Here is a 15,273-nt window from a genome sequence, read left to right on the forward strand (position 1 = left end):
ACTTCCATTACATTGTTTAATCGTGCCACTTACTAATAGTTGGGTTCACCACAGTTGACAAAATCTTGCACTGAGTATAAGAGTCAGGAAATTCCTATGCTTGGAACGTGTAGTTTGCCTGCCACATTCCAGTCTCACACCAGAACTGTAACATTTACAATTTTGCTTTTGCGAGACTGTGAAAATAGTTTTGGGTTAGATCCATTTGACTTGTCTGATATTCGTATTTAGGCCAATGTACTTTCTATTTCTGCTTCTAATCCAAAAAACATTGTTACTCAACTCACTGCAGAGTGTCTTGATATATTTTATGAAGGACTTGGCAGAACAAATAATTTTGTGGTGCACGTAACAGTGAAGGACAATTCGCATTTTTTTGGGTGCCTCCTGTCCCTCATGTGCTTAGAGACAAAGTTGCAAGTGAATTTAAAGAATGGAAAGGCAATGGTGTCATTGCTCCTAAGCAGGCTAGTCAATCCTCCCTTACAAATCTTATGAAAGCCTTTCGGATGACTTTGTCTTTGTCTTGACTTTAAATCCACTGAGTATCCACAAACAATAATTGATATTTATCCTTTGCTTCCCCTTGAGGAATTAATGGAGAGGCTTGGTTCAGGCTGCTATTTTTCAAAAATTGACTTACGGGACGTGAATTTGCAAATTCCACTAGATGAGGAGTCTCAGAAAGTGTTGGTGGCCATAAATATTTAGGGTTGTTCAAATTTTAGCACTTAGCCTTTTGCACCTCTTTGATGCCTGCTATGTTCCAATGCTACTTAGAATAGCTTACTGCAAAAGTACAATTCGGGATGACATTGTGATGTTAGGATATACATTGGAGGAACATCTCAGTAACCTTCATATGCTTTTTCAAATACTTGCTTTGAAGTGTCTCCTGAACGAATTTGCCTTTTTTGGATTGAAATTCAGTACTTACGTCATGTTCTTAATACCCAGAGTGTTCATTCCCTTCACTCAGATTTGCTGGCCATCCGGCACCTCCTTGCCCTGCAGAACATGACAGAAATACAGTCAGGTCTTGGGAAGTTGATATATTATATCCGGATTATACCCAATGCAGCCCAGATCATGGTTCCATTGCATTGTGGGTCTGGAAGAATGCACTTTTTTTTTTTAAACCAAAGAATGTCAGGACACATTCCAGAAACTTAAAAATGCCTTGAGTGACAGATGCCTTCTTCATTTCGATCCTGCTAAGCTTGTGGTTTCAGCAGTGGACGCTTCTTTGTACAAGAACGGAGCTGTGCTCTCACGCAGGTTTGGTTCACAGGACAGGCTCATTGCTTTCACTTCCAAGTTATTGAACAAGACAAAGGGTAACTATTCCCAAATTGAGAAGGAAGCACTCACTGTTATCTGTGGTGTGACCAAGTTTGACCATTATCTGTTTGGTTGGAAGTTTTACCTAGTGATGGACCACAAGCAACTTCAGTCTTTGTTTCTTCTGTCCAAACCTGTTCTGTCAAGCATGGCTCAGAAGCTGCAACATTGGGCTTTGTTATTGTCACAGAATGTTGTACCGACCCACATCAAAGCATGCAAATGCTGATGCTCGTTATTGCCTTCATGTTGGTCCTGTTTCTGAATTTGATGCTGCTGCCACATCTTGTAAGATTGATGCGCAGGACTCTGAACTTTTACAAACTTTTCCACTGAATTATAGGAAAACAGCACAGGCAACAGAAGCAGACCCTGACTTGAATCTTTTGTTGCACTACATCCATACAGCTTGGCCTCGTTCAGTGGAAAACATACAGAATTTTTTGTGCTCAAATATTTTGCTCATTGACATAGCCTCTCCCTCAAGCATGGTGTGATTTTATTACAAAATGACTCCGGACATTGGTGTGCACTTATTCCTAAAGTGTTGCATAAAAGATGTGTTGCGTTTGTTCCACCAAGGACATTGGTCAATTGTACGCACAAAACAGTTAGTGTGTCAGCACTGTACCTGGATGGGCATGGACACCCAATGCAAACAAGTGACATACAGTGTCGAGCTTGCTTCTTTCTTCCTTTCTTGAGGCCTTATCCTCACAGCAATGCGGGGTCAGCCTTACTGTTGATTTGGCAGTGTTAGTTACAGAGGGTGGCTGGATGCCCTTCCTGCCGCCACCCCGAAACCCCCAGAATGGAATGAGTGTACCCCCACTGTCTGCGACTAGTGTAAGCCATGGAATAGTGTGAACGTGTTTCTAATGTCTGCGAGTCATGTCACTGAGGCGGAATGTGGGGACCAGCCCAGTATTCACCTAGTGGGATGTGGAAAACTGCCTAAAAACCACATCCAGGCTGGCCAGCATACCTGGGCGGATTCCATCCGTGACCAGTGCACCTACCCGAGTCCAGGAAGCAGCGCATTAATGTTCTCAGCTACCCTGGCGGGTAGTGTCACACTTTTGCTAAGAAACTATTAGCCCCGCTGCAAAACTTTTCAGCTTGGCCAAAGCCTCAATCGCCATGGCAAAGAGTGCATACTGACTTTGATGGTCCCTTATGGAACACTCGTTGGCTTACTGTTGTGGACTCTTCCCAAATGGAGATTTGCTAAAAATCTCGACTATGTCACATAGTACCATTCAGGCTTTGTCAACCCCCCCCCTTTTTTTTCTTTTTTTCTTTTTTTTTTAACAGATCAGTAAACTAGTGGCCTCCCACACATGGGAGCAAGTGCTCCTACTCTTCCTTACTCCTTACTATGTACTGCTCCCAGCCCCATGGTGGTCCGTCGCTGGCAGAGCTACTACATGGCTGGCATGGCACCATGGTACACTGCTCCAGTTGCTGCACCCACCATAGCGTGTGGCACCTCCCACACTCTGCAAGTATCACTTTACGCCTAATGTGTCTGTTGTTTTCAGAGATTTTGGTCACACCAGGTGCTAGGAGAGAGGAACCATTCTTCGAAATTTTGACACCTGCATGTATTTAATTCAAGGTCTTTCTGGGTTGCTTGATCACCATAAGAACCAGAATTGTACTTGCTGATTGCGAGGCTGAGAGATTGTAATGCGGTGATGGGACCAAACCGATGCTGACACAATGGGTAGAACAGTCAGACTGGGCAAAGTTAGGCTGGGAGAAACCTTTCCAGAACCTACCTTTTTTGAACTGGTAGCTAGTGACTGTAGTACCCAGATATCCAGTCTCACAGCTGAATCATCAACTTGTGGCAAAAGAAAGCACATGAAGAAAAAACTCACTGCCTTAGCATACAGCTGTTGCAATTTGGGAATGTGTGGGAGTACTAGGGTTGATGTGCAGCTCATTTTCATTTATGACTTGTCACACAATCATAAAGTATCTGTATATAGTGCTTTGAAAACACAAATTAAATTGTGTACTGGAAACATTGTAGGAAAGCATCACTACCTAACTCAATTAACCAGTCACATAAAATTAGCATAAGTTGAGCATGAGAAAGCAGGCTTGTTAGGCACTGGCACAACAAATAATGTTCACAAAAGGTTTGAAAGGAATAACTGGTTTATTGATTAACTAAATTAGTACAAGAGCATTCATATAATCTCAAGAACTGTTAGTTCTTCGTGGCGCTGGAAAGCATGAGGCACAGTAATAACGTCATTTGCTAATATAATGAACACTAAATAAATGAGTGGCATCATGAGTTTTGACAAGAATAGCTAACTTACTAGTGATTTTCACCCAGAAAACTGTACACATGGTACAACATGAGTGTGATGACAGAATAAAGTCACTAAGTCATAATTCGGAGTCTACTAGCACTAACACAGATTTGTTGACAGGAGATGAGGAACTGCTTTACATCTCTTGCAGGAAATGGCCAGGGCAAGACTCAATAGAACAAAACATATTCTTTACACGAGCTTAGAGGCCATGACATGCAGGAGATCATATTTTGAAAACTGAGCTGCATTGCAGGTATAGAGGCAGTGTGACATGAGTGAATCTCAATACTTCTGCACCAAACATCAAACAATGGACTCACTAACCGCTATAGCAAGAACAAACACGATTTATGGAACATAGTATTTTATAGAAAAACATGTAAGATACAGTAAAGTACGGGTTGTGTGGAGCACTGAACAGGTTGACTGGACAACAATAATACAGGTTACAGTGTGCCAGGGTGCCAGGGTGTCGACTCAGCTGGCCTCTATAAGTAGGCCTATGAGGTGTAACGATGTTTGATCTATGAAATCACACAAGTCATGAGTAAAGTGCATCGCTCGTCCCTTCAGGGGTGGGAAAAGCACACACATAAAAACACTAGGCACAGAAAAATACAAGATACAGAAAAAACCACAGTACAGAAGAAAAGTATGGTACAGAAAAAAGATCATGATACAGAAAAGAAAGCACAGTGCAAAAAAAATTGAGGTACAGAAAAAAAGAATGGTGCAGAAAAAAAGGCATGGTACAGAAAAAAAGCACAATACAGGAAAATATCATTGCACAGAAAAAAGCATCCCACAGAAAAAATGCAAGGTACAAAAAAAGTACAGTTCAAAAAATAGACCATGTTCGGGATCTTGTTCAAATACTTAATGCTGCCATTTTTACTATTCGTATGGTATCTGAAGTGAATGATCATTCAACACAAAAGTGGTCTACTTTGTTTATTTTCATTCGCTTATGTCATACGGTAATATATTTTGTGGCCACTCTTCCCATTCTAAAAGGATATTTTTGGCTCAGAAATGGGCAGTTGGGGCAGTAGGTGGTGTAAGTTCATGGACCTCTTGCCAACCCCTGTTCACGAGTCTGGGTATTTTGACATTGGCCTCTCGATATAATATGTTCCTTACTGTCATTTCTTGTTAAAAATATAAGCTTATTCCCAAGAATAAGCAGCTTTCACTCAGTTAATACTCAGCAGAAATCAATCCTGCAGTTGGACCGGACTTCTTTAACTCTTGTGCAGAAAGGTGTGCAGTATACTGCTGCATCCATTTTCAATAAGCTACCACTCAAATTAAAAAATCGTAGCAGTAATCCATGCACTTTGAAATCAAAACTGAAGAGTCTCCTCATGGGTCACTCATTCTATTCTGTTGAGTAGTTGCTTGAAAGATTAAGCTGATTCTTGCTATATTGTTGATTGCATTTACTTAAACTTATGGATTGACTTTTTTGGGTTCATAAACATTACTTTTATGTTGTAATTTCATGTACTGACATGTGCCATGACCTTGGAGATTTTCTCCTCAATTTGGTCAAACGGAACTTGACATGTAAATAAATAAACAAAATACAGAAAAAAGCATGCTACCAAAAAGAAAGCACTGGCACTGGAAAAAAAGCACTGGTACTGAAAGAAGCCCTGGTACCAAACAAAGCCCTGGTACCGAAAAACAAGTGCTGGTGTATAAAAGAGCACTGGTACCGAAAAAAGTACTGGTAATGAAAAAGCACTGGTACTGTGAAAAAAACAAGCACTGATCTCACAAGGCACTGAGATTATGAGTCACAGAAAACACCAACAACAGCGCAGATGTGGAGGTGATGAGTGCGCAGTTTGGCATACCATCCCACCTCTCATAACAGGTCATATAGCAGGACTGTAAATGGCGTCTCCATAGTGATGTCCTTGTTGAGGTCAGTAGTTGGGGCTGGAGGTGTCAGTGAGGGCATCAGAAATGATGGCCGCACAGGACCTAGCAATGGTGGCAGCAACGGCTGTTCAGTCAGGTGTCGTAGGGAGTGCACTGGCAATGGCAGTCAAGGAGTGAGGACAGAGGCTGGAACCCCAGACAGCGATCTGCCAGGCAGCAACCTCCACTATGGAGCAAACCAGAACTTCTGTGACACAGGAACAGGCATCAGATGTGGCGAGGATGGGAGATGTGGTGAGCCCTATGGAACAAACATTGCCATGCATGGTTGCAGCTGGTCAGAGTGATGGGACATCACCCCATCAGGAGTGTGTATGATGCACAGGTGCCGGCCCTGGAAATGCTCAGTGTCAGCAGGAACCCAGTTTAGCTGGCGGCCAAAACCACAAGCCTAGATGTGCGCACCCAGCTGGAACCATTGAGGAGCTGGTGACACCAGTGGACACAGTGGCAGATGCAGCGGCTGAACAACCTTGGTTGGTGTCCATTTAGCAGCTCCGCTGGGGCCTTGTCTGCCACAAAAGTGCAAAGGTACAAATTCAAAAAACAGTATAAAGCAGCTTCAGGAGACCTGCCAGATACACACTTCTGCATCTATGTTTTAAATGTCCAAACCATGCTTTCATCTTCACCATTAGATTGAGGATGAAACACCTCTAGCCTGATAAAATGATGAAAATTCTCGAGAAACAAACTGGGGCCCATATTGGTAACCACACTATACAGAAGTCCCTCAATTGCAAAAACCTTAGACAGGACTGAAATAGTGCCTTCCACAGATGGAAGGGCCCAGCAAAATCAAAATGTGGACACTTCCACGGGTGCTGTGGTGTATATGGCTGGCCAATACACATGCTGGTGAGCCAAAGGTTTGGTGCAAGAGGTCCTGCAATGATCAACATTCAGAAGCCACAGTACATTACACCATAATGAAGAATGAATCACAACCCAAGGAGCAGCATCCTCCATAGCTAACAAAAGAATGCAGTCAAACACAGAAAGGTGGTGCTTGAGGAAGAAGTAATTATGTTAGGAATATGAGGCATGGCAAGGGTGTTTTTCCAGCCAATTGTGCTGCACAAAAGGGAGGATCTGACTAAGTAAAGGATCCGTGGTGACATATGCTATCATGGCACTAGTGATGGCAAAAACATCGACTGCATTCTGGTTGGTTGGTTTAAAAGAGGGGGGTGGGGTGGGGGTGAAGGGACCAAACTACAAGGTCATCGGTCCCTGCATTCAGGTTATCACTATTTAAATAGAAACAAAGCAACTCATCCTGATGGAACACCGGGTCCAGCCCAATCAGAAGACGAGATAGGGCATCAGCATTTGAATGTTACACCATCAGCTGGTAATGGATCTGATAATGATAACAGGAGAGGAAGGAAGCCCACTGCTGCAAATGATGTGCTGCCTTGTCTGGCATGGAATTGAAAAAGGGTTAAAAGGAGCAACCAATGGCTTGTGATCCATGATTAAATGGAACTTAGAACCATACAAGAAGACATTAAATTTCTTGAGATCAAACACAATCACTAAAGCCTCCTTTTCAGTTTGAGAATAGCACTGTTGAGCAGGAGTTAAAGTCTTAGTAGTGTAAGAAATGGGTCATTGAGACCCGTCTGCGCATTTATGTGCCAAAACCACGCCAAGACCATGCTGAGAGGCATCTGTAGCCAACACATGATGATGACCTGGCTAAAAAGTAGACAGACATGGGGCAGACTGAAGCTTAAATTTAAGCAAAGCAAACACTCAATAGCAAACTGGGGACCATAAAAAAGGCACATTTTTATGTGAAAGTGCACACAGTGGCTGAGCAATAGTGGCTATATCCAGTAAGTACTTATGGTGGTATTCAGCTTTACCTAGAAATGCCTGCAGTTTCTTACTGGAGGTCAGCCATGGCAGAGCCCCAATTGCATCAACACAGTTATGCAATGGCCAGACCCAGGTGTGAAAAACCTTAAAACCTAGGCACTCAGTTGGTAACTGAAAAAATTGAGATTTGGCAATATTGCACTTGAGACCCACAGACTGCAAAACAGAAAACAATGTTCAGAGATTGTTAAGGTGGTCTCTGGTGGAAGAACCTGAAATAACTATATCATCAGGATAACTGATGCAGCTGGACACAGAGGCTGTCAGCTGTTCCAGAAAACACTGAAAATTATGGCTGCACTAGCATGCATTGATACTGGCTAAGGCTGAGAGATGTATTGACAATAAGAAGGTGCCTAGTGTTCTCCCATCAATCTTGGAGAAGTAATGGCCACCTGCCAGTTTTGTGAACAACTTGTCAGGGCAGGGCAAATAGTGTGTATCTATCACGGACTGCACATTAATCATGACACTGAAGTCGCCACAGAGGTGAAGCTTATCTGTCTGCTTCTTAATGATGACCAGTGGTGGAGCCCATTCACTGGAAGCAACATCAGATGGTCTAATCCAGCATGACAGAGTCACACAATGCAACAGGCACAAGTTGTGCCTGAAAAAACCTAGGGGTGGACTCTTTCATGGTACTGTGGGCCTGAAAACTGGTAGCACAACTGAGCCCATGGAAAACAGAGATGAAAACTCAGAGCAGAGGGACTCCAGTTACTGATACAGAACTTGATCTGACACTAAATTTACCTCATTGGCAATGGAATAACCAAAAGCAATAAATGCATCTAACTTGAACATGTCTGTGATCTGGGAATGATTGACAACAAGGAATGTGAGGGGTGAACAACAGATTTGTAAGAGACAGGAGCAGAGAACTGACCTGGGATCAGAATCTGCTGTTTGTTGTAGCTAAACAACTTCCATGAAACCTGTGTGAGGGGAGGGGAACCCAAGTCTATGTATGTCTGTGCATTTACTAAAGTTACTGCAGCTCCTCTGTCCACTTGCATTTTAGCAGTTTTTTTAACACATGCAAGTCAATAAACAATTTGTATGGTGAAACAGCCATTGTAGAGATACAGTTTATGTACGTCAATACTACTGTGTACACCATGTTTGAAGAGGAGTTACACAGCAATGCAATGTGGCCTTTCTTTCAACACTTGTTGCAATCCACCCAGCACTTATGGCATGTAGCATGCTCGTGTTGGATGAACCAGTATGGGTAAGACAGAAGGGGGTGACATGCCCACTACTGTGATCCATCCTTTCACTGCTGTGGCCATAAATGACACTGCCCCACGTGATGGTGAGTTGAGAGTTATACTGCTGCAACAAAGTCCCCATCATCCCGAACACTTGCAGTGTGCATAACAGGGTTTGACTGAGCAATTTCCTGTACCTGCCGCCATGCAGAAATCTTATCACCTGCAGCTGATGATAGTTCAAAAGACTGTGCTATATTGAGCAAATCTGTAAGTGTCAGTTTCTCACATTGAAGTGCTTTTTTGTGGACTTCCCTATCTGGGGCCATATGAATAATAACATGATACACCATGAGATCAGCATAGGATTCATGATGGGTACTACTGACAAATTTACAGTGACAGCTCTACTCATGTAATTCGGCAGCCCAGATTTGGTAAGATTGGTTTGAGTATTTCTGACAATGATAAAATTCTATATGTGTGGCAATGACGTGTTCTGTCATAGTACTGGGTTAAGAGAAGCTTGCACATTTCATCAAATGGTCAGCTGGCCAGTTCCTGCAAAGCTGCAAGTTGGCACAGCAACTGATAAATGTGTGGTGAAAACCAGGAAAGTAAGAAAGCCTTAGACAGGTTTACATCATCCACTCAAAAAGCCTGGAAATTTTGGCATAACTGTGTCTCATAGGAGTCCCTATCCTCAGCTGATTCATGAATGCCGAAAAGGTGATGATTGCACTGATGGGAGGGTAACATGCCATGAACATGCAAATGCCACTTGATTTAGAGTGGTGGCGAGAGCCTGCCAGTGTTCCATGAAAGCTTGCTGCTAGGCAATGATACATTCTCTTTTTCAACTCTTAATTATTGGTCCTCTTCCTTACTCTATTTTCATTGTCAACGGAATGTGTAGTGAGTCTGCCTGGAAGAGCTGAGTTAACTGTATTATAACCTCCTATATCTGTAATTACAGTTAAATGATGCAGTACTAAATTATTTATATTTATAGTATTAAAATATGGAAAATGAGAGGCAACTGATCAGTTACAAATTTAACCTAAAATTTATGTTACTTTGAATAATTTGTATTAAAATGTAACTGACAACAATTCTCTTCTGAAGAGCTTGACTTATCAGTATCTAGACTGTAATCAGACTCCTCTTCCATTATTGCACATTAACTTTATAAAAGTAGCACAAATTACTACATATTTTAGTATCTCTATATTCTGAAACACAATTCTGTTATGTCTTCCCTCCATAGTTCCTGTAATGTGCTCTGCAACTGGTTCACAATAGCTCTGCCAGAAGGAACTATTTCCTCAGAGCTTCTATGTTCACCACTGTTCTGAAGAAGCATTGATATTTTGAAACCATCTGTGACATGCCTAGGATTTTTAGGATTTTCAATTTTCTGGACTTCATCCCCTTTTTCTTTGAGCCCCTCATAAGAAAAAACATACACAAGAGTGCTTTGAGGACATAAAAGACACAGAAATGCCACAGCTGTGCTACTGCTCTCACCCTCTCTCCCCCACTATGTGCCCATGTAGGTAGTAATACCAACATTGTTCAGAGATGTTGTTCAAACTGCCATGTGACAGATAATGTTTTAGAGATGTTGCTGAAAAATAAGTCAATTTTACGTTACTGCACAAGTAGCATCTGCATGTTAATGGTTGTCTAACATGTGCAAAACAACCATGAGTTTCACAAATTATAGCTGCACAGTTGGTCCACCGTGCAATCAGCTCTATGAGTGTACCACTGTCCTGAACATTAAATGCTTTATTTTCTCCCACTAAAAGAAATCCCTAGGTCAGCAACAGCTCAAACAATATTCATCACACAGCAGATTGAACACTGTCTCTGAACATTACCAGTTCCAAACAGCCATGGATCCATAGCAGGAAAACAGTGCACATATGATTTTTTTATCACATAAAAAATGTTTCTTTCTATCTCCTCTGAGTGCTCAAATATTTTATGCATAGGTTTTTTACACCCCATATGCTACAGAAAATTATATCTGTAGCTGTCCATTTGCAAAACAACCACAGCTTCTAATGCTGTACTGAGTGCTACTCTATCATTAAAATTTCAAAAAGTATCAATCTATATATTGCCAAATGCTCTTTCAGTGTCAGATCTATTTTTGAAATGGTGTGCTGATTTTATAGGCTAGACGTACACATTTCACAGAACTTAGTTCCTGAATGGCAATACATTTTGCTGAATGAAATGATAGCAGGTGTCAGTCCCACCAGACAGTGAAAACAACTATTGCAGTTCCAATTGATGATGGCTGCAGGTGTACCCACAGATGTCAGGAAAATGGTGGGAATATGGACACATTTCAGCCTCTGTTTTCATCACCTCTAGAGAAGGAATGAAATCAACAGACCTAATTTCCACACTAGCAGCAATAGTCATGGGTGGTGGTTCAGTTTCTTTCATGTCTTATTCCTTTCTGTCATTATTATCCTTACACAGGTTTGTTCCTGGTTGGGGAGCATCAGGTTGTACTTCTGGGAGGGAGAATGAGCAGGTCATCGCATTTTTCTCCATCACTGTGTTAGAGTTAGCCTGCTGAGCAGACTCAGATGTTGGTAACCCTCTGCTGTAGAATGACAACTGGGCTGAACTCTTTCTAGCCTGAATGAGGGACCAAGGTACCTGACGAGAGTGTAGTGGGAACAGATGGGGAGGGTGTCTGGCCCTCATTGATAGATGTATTCAGATGGCAACAAGGGCCTGACATGGTGGAGCTATTGATGTCTTCACCCTTTTTTGAGGTGGGGCTTAGTCTTCATTTTTGCAAAGCTTGCTATAATTCACACTTTTTTTTCTTTGCTTCAAAATATTAAAGACAGTAAAAGTTTTGTACTGCTGTATCTTTCTTTCCTTCTTTATAACAGACATTCAGAGACTGAGGGGAACGTTGCACTCTACAGCTGACATACTCTGCAAGTTTACTGCACACAGCTGCAGCAGCTATTTGATATCATGACAGGTGGGAGTCATTTGTGCAGCATGAAGACATGCAAAAAATGCAAACATTTTGAACAATACACAGTACTTCATTATTTTTACCTTTTCAGTGATATGTCCCCTTTGAAAATCAAAATAATAGCACCAGTTACTGACCCTGTTATTGTTTCGGCCCCACTGGGTATAGAAGATGCCACACATTCCAGGTTTTATGACAGAAAATTATACCATTAAACATATTGGAGATATTGTAAGGAGCAACTGTGGCTAACCTTTTCATAGGAGAGCAGTGACTGGTCACCCTTGTAACGAGGATAGAGCCACTTCATATTTTGCAAAATGATATTACTTTTTCCTCAGTATGTTCAACAAAACACAAAGGTTTTGTGGTAAAAAGGACACGCCATCACTTTGTACACAAAGTAGGTAGTTATGGGAATATTTTTCACAACCCCTTTTGAATGTACTTTCCTCTCATGATGTGACTGGGATAGGGAATGCCTTGAGGTCATAACTTTGTGCATCAAAATGGCATTCCCTCTGGTGAGGTTGCTTGGGCCTTGTAGATATCAGTGTAAGAAAGTTTGATCCTGGTCATTGGGGACCATATGCCATGATGCCACCCATCTATGGGCATCAACCTCCTGCAGCAAATGGCTGATTCACATGGTAACTGTTACCTGGAGTGTGTGTTTCCTAGATCGTGGTGGCACATACTCCTTGGCATGTCTGGGGAGTTTTATATCTGGTACCAACAGTGTGTTCCCTTCATTGTCAGGAGGCTGACTGCTTATACTTGACAACTGTCTCACAACAGCCTAGGAATTATGGCAGATTTTGGGCACTTAATTTGATCTACTTAAGAGGTGCTGAAAATAGGATTACACTGTGGATAGAATGTGTGCCACATTGGGCGACCTCACAAGTCAGAAACTCTATTTATAACACAACACAATATTCGCCCTTTCCTTCACACTATGTAATTTGAGTTTCACATCGATTACAACTTGTATAAAGACATTCTGTAACGTAACTACATAATTTAAATTGTACATATCATGTGCATGTAATACCAGTTAATTTTGCAAAGCAATTTATCTATCATTATAAATGGGTTTGTTAACTTTGCCAAAAACATGGATGTGTAAATTAAAATATCTGATCTTGACCTGAGGGATTAAGATTACTATTTCAAAATGTGGTCCCTTACCATTCACTTATGGAAAGTATGCCAGGTTTCACCCTGGTTCCTTTTCTTGCCTTGGTGCACATCATTAGTGGAGATGTTTTCGTCAGTCACAGCCAAACAACAGTAGAAGAGAGTAGCAAGTAAACACTAGTAACGAGCAGATGTGTGCATTAAGTAGTGCTGTAGAGCACTGGATCAAGGGCCCAAATGTATCCTGCTGCAAAATGATGTTGTCTCTTATAGTGTTGCCTTGTCTGCAAGGTTTTTTGGGGCAACACAAAGTTAATGTTACTTATTCAACAATTTCCAAAAAGTTCAGCAAACATGATGGTCACAGAAATGCTGCATTTTGAGCTGGAGGTTAGCTTGTTGTATGAGACGTGCAGACCTGCAATTTTTTGGCAAAATTACAGCTCATACATCTGAGCATCATCAAAAAGGCAAGAGCATTCTCGTATCTTTAGACATGTAACAGGGCGATCAAGTGAAGTCAATATCATTGCTAACTGTTTGGAACAATATATTAGTCTCGCAAAATGTATGCTAGTGTCAGTGTAAACTATTGTGGGCTGGTCATTTACCTTAAGCTAACATTGTTTCCTATAGTAACATCTTGCTAGAAAGTATTTTATATGTTTTGAAAAGTATTTGAATATAGTAAAATTATTGTGTGACACTGATAGTGAGAGGTTATACATTACATAACATAAATGTGCCAGATAAATTTCTATTCCACATTGCTATCCCATAATTCCAATAAAGTAACTGTAAGAGCTGCAACTTATAGTAGTCAATAGACTGGCTTGATTAAGAAGAATTTTTGCAGTTGTAGTAGTCTCATGGTCAGCTTACTACTAGCAGGTTGGAACAAAAAGTTGAATCAATTAAAATATCACATTCCATTATGAAAAAACTTCTCAATTCTAACTTTAAAGTGTTGGAATTGTGCTTGCTTGTATCATTTTTGTTCTCACTGAAGCACATGGGTGAAGTCTTATACCAGGTTCTACTAATGACAGTTTTGTCCCAACACATTTTTTTTTTATTTGTACCTTCTGTGTTGGTAACAGTTTTCTTTTTTTTTACTATACTTACTTAATTTCCATCAGTGCTTGACAGAACATGATAAAATCAATTAGGAAACACTTTTGTAATGTTCTGTAAAACGTTAAGAAAGTGTTCCCTTTTAATTTTTGTTTCTTTTTTATTTAACATTTTCACAGGAGGATTAAGACTAGACTGGTTTGCATGCTAGCTGTGAATACTGGCACAGTCGTTTAGTGGACAACATAAAACTATTGGAAAGATAATTCAGGTAAGCAGTGAAGAAGTGTGATAATGTCCTTCAACAACAGCCACATTATAATCCACTAGATGCTTCAAAAAATGTGACAGCCTTCGCAGTAGTTTGATCCAGTTGTAAACCACAGTTATCAGTAATCTTTAGAAAAAAAATTAAGTTGTTAGAGTATTCCTTTTGCCATCAACAGCTTTGTTATAGGTGATCATCAATACAGTTCAAGTGTTGCACTAGGCTATTCATGTTCATAGCTTATGCACCTGTAGAACTTCACACTTCTAGTAAGGTTACAAATATTAGCAGATGAGACTATAAACTTTCAGGAAGCAAAGATTTAATAAAAGGTCTTGTGCATTAGCCTATACTGGCCATGGGCTAAACTGCTAGACTTATGAGCTGAGTAAACCAACTGTGGACTGACGGTACACCCCATGAACCAGTCTGTTCACCAGCCTGCTCTGCTTACAGATTCATAGCCCTGTCCCTGTACTGTAATTTTCATTGCTACTGTTTACAGTGTTCTTAAACACACGGAGAGAGAATATGACTAACATTGTGTGCTATGTGATTCCTGTAGTTATAGTCTTCAGTCTGAAGACTGGTTTCATTTCCCATCCTACTATATCCTGTGCAAGGCTCCTTACCTGTGAATAATTCCTGCAACCTACATCCATTTGAACTTGCTAACCGAATTCATCTACCGGTCTTCATCAATGATTTTCCCCCCTACACTTCCCTTCAATGCTGAATTGGTGATTCTTTGATAACAAAGTGTCCTCTCACACAACACCTTTCTTTAGTCGAGTTGTGCCACAAATTTTTTTTCTTCCCAATTATGTTCATTAACCTTTCACTAGTTAGATTATTTCCATATCTAATCTTCAGCAATCTTCTGTAGCACCACATTTCAAAAGCACCCATTCCCCTGTTGTCTTTTCTGAACTGTTATCATCCATATTTCACTTCCATACAAGGTTACACTCCAGACAAATACATTAGAAAAGGTTCCTAACACTTACATATGTATTTGATATTAAAAAATTCAGAAATGCTTTTCTTTCCATTGCCAGTCTA

Source organism: Schistocerca serialis, chromosome 3 (assembly GCF_023864345.2).
Source record: "Schistocerca serialis cubense isolate TAMUIC-IGC-003099 chromosome 3, iqSchSeri2.2, whole genome shotgun sequence".
Taxonomy (NCBI): Eukaryota; Metazoa; Arthropoda; class Insecta; order Orthoptera; family Acrididae; genus Schistocerca; species Schistocerca serialis.